Source organism: Schistocerca cancellata, chromosome 6, assembly GCF_023864275.1.
Source record: "Schistocerca cancellata isolate TAMUIC-IGC-003103 chromosome 6, iqSchCanc2.1, whole genome shotgun sequence".
NCBI classification, from domain to species: Eukaryota; Metazoa; Arthropoda; class Insecta; order Orthoptera; family Acrididae; genus Schistocerca; species Schistocerca cancellata.
In genome coordinates, this window is record NC_064631.1 from 715,263,759 (window position 1) to 715,270,035 (window position 6,277).

General features: G+C 44.8%; 1 pseudogene; it reads left to right on the forward strand.

The window, feature by feature from the left end:
- Window positions 1-521: 521 nt before the first annotated feature.
- LOC126089870 (5S ribosomal RNA) lies at window positions 522-640 on the forward strand (annotated as a pseudogene).
- Window positions 641-6,277: the final 5,637 nt, after the last annotated feature.

Consider the following 6,277-nt stretch of genomic DNA (forward strand, 5'->3'; position numbering starts at 1 on the left):
TTTATGCTGTAATTTCTTGACAGTACGTTTCAACTGTGTCATTGACTTCGTCTCATCACTAGCTGCTATATTGTAACCACAAAGCAGCATAGCTTCACTTGGAGAGGAAATAATTTAATATTTCTTTCTGGCGATTGCTTAGTTTATGGCCTGCAGGAGGCCGGGCGGTTCTAGGCGCTACAGTCTGGAGCCGAGCGACCGCTACGGTCGCAGGTTCGAATCCTGCCTCGGGCATGGATGTGTGTGATGTCCTTAGGTTAGTTAGGTTTAAGTAGTTCTAAGTTCTAGGCGACTGATGACCTCAGAATTTAAGTCGCATAGTGCTCAGAGCCATTTTTTGAACCATTAGTTTATGAAAACACGTTGGTCATTGTATTACTAGCTCCTGAAAATTATTCGCCGTTGCGAATATAGATCAGCAACGTCCTTAACGATTCAAAAGTACTTGACGTGAGATACAAATGTTCAGCGGTGATGGAAAAGATCAAAAGTATGTTTGCTAGAAGCAATCACTGTTTGGAGCCAACGGCCTTGTCGCAGTGGTAACACCGTTTCCCGTCAGATCACCGAAGTTAAGCGCTGTCGGGCTCGGCTAGGACTTGGATGGGTCACCGTTCGGGTGTGCCAAGCGCTGTTGCCAAGCGGAGTGCACTCAGCCCTTATGAGGCCAACTGAGGAACTGTTTAATCGACATGTAGCGGCACCGTTCACGAAAACTGACAACGGCCGGGAGAGTGGTGTGTTGACCATATCCCCTTCCATATTCACATCCGGTGACGCATAACGGCTGAGGATGACACGGTGCCCGGTCGGTACCGTTGGGCCTTCAAAGCCTGTTCGGACGGTGTCTGTTTGAATCACAATTTCGGAATGGAATAATAGCTACGCTGGAGCTGTGAGTAGTCATCAACATGGATTTGTGCTGAAGGGCGGTGACAGTGAATCGACGGCAGGTCCGTTCCTACTTCTTCCCCGTTCAACTGCACCATAAAGGGAGTACTGGACACCGGACTGTATCGGACAAGAGCTGCCTCTGAACTCTAGCGCCAATGGAGGCAGCTGTCGCTACAGCCGCGCGGGATTAGCCGAGCGGTCTTAGGCGCTGCCTTCATGGACAAGTGCGGCTGCTCCCGGCGGACGTTCGAGTCCTCCCTCGGGCATGGGTGTGTGTGTTTGTCCTTAGGATAATTTAGGTTAAGTAGTTTGTAAGCTTAGGGACTGATGACCTTAGGAGTTAAGTCCCATAAGATTTCACACACATTTGAACATTTGTCGCTACACTGCAGAGTCAAAGCAACTCTGCGTTTCGGAGTGCCAACAAGTTAGCTGTTCCTAGTGAGTTTTTCGGTGCACAAACTTAACAACGGAATGTTGCGCTTTGTTTGCAAGTAATCTTACGTTTCTACTGTACCTATATTTACTACTGTTATTTTCCTCTATATTGTAAGCCCTGACAGTGTCTAGTCCGAGTATAACAATGACTATGTTAACCTACCACAGGGGTACGTTTGCGTTGTACCACGCAAAGCGATTTTGGATTTCCCCGGCAAAACAAAGAGCATAACAACGTAAATTTTTACAGCTTTTTCTGGAACAGGCCAGTATGTACAATGCAAGACATCAATGGGACGAAAATAAGGAAGCCACAGAAAAAGCCGGCCATCTTGAAATGACAGTCAGAGAAGAGAATGAGAAATTTTAAGATCCAAGTATTGCTTTAGTGGTAGGCTCAGAGGTCGCTATGAAACTTGTTTTAAGAAACAACAAGACTTTTTCCGAGGCCATTCCGTGATGAATAGGAAATAATAATGTACAATCAATGAAACGTTGGCGTTGGGCGCATGAGAATTTGTCTCCATATAGACTTGAACAGCCTCTACTAACTATCTTATTTTAAATTTAAGCAATTTTGATTTAGGTGTTTTCCGGCCGCTGTGACCGAGCGTTTCTAGGCGCTTCAGCGCGAAACCGCGCTGTTGCTACGGTCACAGGTTCGAATCCTGCCTCGGGCATGGATGTGTGTGATGACCTTAGGTTAGTTAGGTTTAAGTAGTTCTAAGTCTAGGGGACTGATAACCTCAGATGTTAAGTCCCACAGTGCTTAAAGCCATTTGAACCATTCACCCGATTCCACATAGAGTATCAATGCAGTTGACATCAATAGTTCTTTCCCTTCCCTTCCCTTCGCTTCCCTTCCCTTTCTCCTGTCTCCACTTTCAGTTTACACAACATGTATCACAGTTGCGGATTGTACGTGGTGTCTGTTCTTTCGGGCAGATAGAACAGACATCACCCATTCGTATAATGGAGTCGCCTTAACGGGCTATGATTCCATCACCTTCAGTGCTAATGCACAATCCTGTTCGACCTCCTACAGAAATCTCAAAGTAGCGAGCATGGAGGACATGGACGACGACTGGAGATAGGTGGTGCCAGGTGGGAATATTGGTCCACTGAGTGGTGTATTGAAATAGTCCAAGCAAATGCAATGAACAATGTGACTGGCAAGGTGCTGTGGTTATCACAACTGACTTGAAAACAGGAGATCCCAAGTTCGATTCCCAGTCTGACACACATTTTCACTCGTTACCACAGATTCTGCATAAAGTTTTGGTACAGCTAATGTCAATACTTTCATCCTTTCCTTTTCTTTCTACCCCGTCAACTTCAATTTATATAACATTTACCTAATGCACTAACATAAAGTTCAGGGCGACAATTATTGAACTATATGAAAAAAAAGTAAGTTAGCTACAAATTACGGCGTGCACACACTGTGTTCAACATGTAAACGTCACTACAGATATTCGGATTTAGGTTATGACATGTTCAATATGCCTGCCATCATTGATGATGTCGATGACCACCTGAATGGCTGCTTTCAGCTCAGCAATTGTTTTGGGGTTACTGCCGTACATCTTTTCTTCAGCCCCACATAAAAAGGAGTCGCACGTGTTCAGATCCAGAGAATATGGCGGCCAATAGAGGCTGATGCTAGTGGCCTCTGAGTATCCCAGGACCAAATGCGGTCCCCTAAGTGCTCCTCCAGGACATCAAACACTCTCCTGCCTCGATGGGGTCTTGCACGAACCACATCTTGTCAAAATAAGGGTCACTTTCGATAATGGGGACAATACCATCTTCCAAAACCTTCACATACCATTCGATAGTCAACATGCCATCAAGGAATATCGCACCGATTTTTCCGTGACTGGACAATGCGCAGCACACAGTCACTCGTTGAGGGTGAAGACTCCTCGATCGGGAAACGCGGATTCTCAATCCCCCAATTGCCGAATTTTGCTTGTTGACAAACCCATCCAAACGAAAGTGGGCTTCGTCGCTAAACCGAACTACGAGGGACACTCCAAAAGAAATGCACACTATTTTTGTAAAAATACTGTTTTCATTCAGCATGTGTGAATGTTATACAGTGTGCAGATACATCCTTCCCGCTTGTTTTTAAACTTAGTTCAACCTGTTCCTGCGAGTGGCGCCGTCACAGCACGTCTTCAAGATGGCCGCTACACTTGACGTTCGTCAGAAACAACGTGCTGTCATAGAATTCCTGTGCTATGAAAATGAGACAGTGGGAAACATCCACAAGAGGTTGAAAAAGGTGTATGGAGACGCTGCTGTCGATCGCAGTACAGTTAGTCGGTGGGCAAGCAGGTTACGTGATGAAAGCGGACACGGCAGTATTGAGGATTGTCCTCGCAGCGGCAGGCCTCGTACTGCACACACTCCAGACAATGTGCAGAGAGTTAACGAATTGGTGACTGCTGAAAGACGCATCACAGTGAACGAATTGTCACGCTACGTTGGGATAGGGGAAGCAAGTGTTTGCAGAATACTGAATGTGTTGGCGTTAAAAACGGTTTGTGCTAGGTGGGTTCCCAGGATGTTGACAGTGGCCCACAAAGAAAGAAGAAAAACGGTATGCAGCGAACTTTTGGAACAGTACGAAAATGGTGAAGATGAATTTGGTTGGTTGTAATGGCTCTGAGCACTATGGGACGTAACGTCTGAGGTCATCAGTCCCCTAGAACTTAGAACTACTTAAACCTAACTAACCTAAGGACATCACACACACCCATGCCCGCGGCAGGATTCGCACCTGCGACTGTAGCGGTCAAGCGGTTCCAGACTGAAGCTCCTAGAACCGCTCGGCCACTTCGGAGATGAATTTCTTGGAAGAATTGTGACAGGTGATGAAACATAGCTCCATTATTTTTCACCAGAGACGAAGAGGTGATCAATGGAGTGGCATCATGCAAATTCACCCAAGAAAAAAAATTCAAAACCACACCTTCTGCTGGAAAAGTTATGGCTACGGTGTTTTTCAATTCCTATGGACTGTTGCTTGTCGACATTATGCCAAGTGGAACCACCATAAATTCTGATGCATATGTGACAACACTGAAGAAACTTCAAGCTCGACTGAGTCGTGTTCGATCACATCGGCAAAAGCAGGATGTTTTGCCGTAGCACGACAATGCACGACAACATGTGAGTCGAAAAACCATGGAAGCGATCACAAAACTCGGATAGACAACTCTGAAACACCCGCCTTAAAGTCCTGACCTGGCTCCATGTAACTATCACCTCTTTGGGAAACTGAAAGACTCTCTTCGTGAAACAAGGTTTGAAGATGATGACACCCTTTTGCGCGCTGCCAAACAGTGGCTCCAACAGGTTGGTCCAGAATTTTACCGTGCGGGTATACAGGCGCTGGTTCAAAGATGGCATAAGGCAGTTGAGAGGATGTATCTGTTGTTGTTGTGATCTTCAGTCATGATACTGGTTTGATGCAGCTCTCCATGCTACTCTATCCTGTGCTAGTTTCCTCCTCTCCCTGTAGCTACTGCAATCTATATCCTTCTGTATCTGTTTAGTATATTCATCTCTTGGTCTCCCTCTACGATTTTTACCTTCCACGCTGCCCTCCAATACTAAATTGGTGATCCCTTGATGCCTCAGAACATGTCCTACCAACCGATCCCTTCTTCTAATCAAGTTGTGCCACAAACATCTCTTCTCCATAATCCTATTTAATACCTCCTCATTAGTTATGTGATCTACCCATCTAATCTTCAGCATTTTTCTGTAGCACCACATTTCAAAAGCTTCTATTCTGTTCTTGTCCAAACTAGACATCATCCATGTTTCAGTTCCATACATGGATACACTCGATGCAAATACTTTCAGAAATGACTTCCTGACACTTAAATCTATACTCGATGTCAACAACTTTCTCTTCTTCAGAAACGCTTTCCTTGCCATTGCCAGTCTACATTTTGTATCCTGTTTACTTCGACCATCATCAGTTATTTTGCTCCCCAAATAGCAAAACTCCTTTACTACTTTAAGTGTCTAGTTTCCTAATCTAATTCCCTCGGCATCACCCGACTTAATTCGACTACATTCCATTATCCTCGTTTTGCTTTTGTTGATGTTCATCTTATATGCTCCTTTCAAGACACTATCCATTCCGTTCAACTGCTCATCCAAGTCCTTTGCTGTCTCTGACAGAATTACAATGTCATCGGTGGACCTCAAAGTTTTTATTTCTTCTCCATGTATTTTAATACCTACTCCGAATTATTCTTTTGTTTCCTTTACTGCTTGCTCAATATACAGACTGAATAACATCGGGGAGAGGCTACAGCCCTGTCTCATTCCCTTCCCAACCACTGGTTCCCTTTCATACCCCTCGACTGTTATAACTGCCACCTGGATTCTGTACAAATTGTAAATAGCCTTTCGCTCCCTGTATTTTACCCCTGCCACTTTCAGAATTTGAAAGAGAGTATTCCAGTCAACATTGTCAAAAGCTTTCTCTAAGTCTACAAAATGCTAGAAACTTAGGTTTACCTTTCCTTAATCTAGCTTCCAAGGTGAGTCGTAAGGTCAGTATTGCCTCATGTGTTCCAACATTTCTACGGAATCCAAACTGATCTTCCCCAAGGTCGGCTTCTACCAGTTTTTCCATTGGTCTGTAAAGAATTCGCGTTAGTATTTTGCAGCCGTGACTAATTAAACTGATTGTTCGGTAATTTTCACATCTGTCAACACCTGCTTTCTTTGGGATTGGAATTATTATATTCTTCTTGAAGTCTGAGGGTACTTCGCCTGTCTCATACGTCCTCCTCGCGAGATGGTAGAGTTTTGTCAGGACTGGCTCTCCCAAGGCTGTCAGTAGTTCTAATGGAATGTTATCTACTCCCGGGGCCTCGTTTCGACTCAGGTCTTTCAGTGCTCTGTCAAACTCTTCACG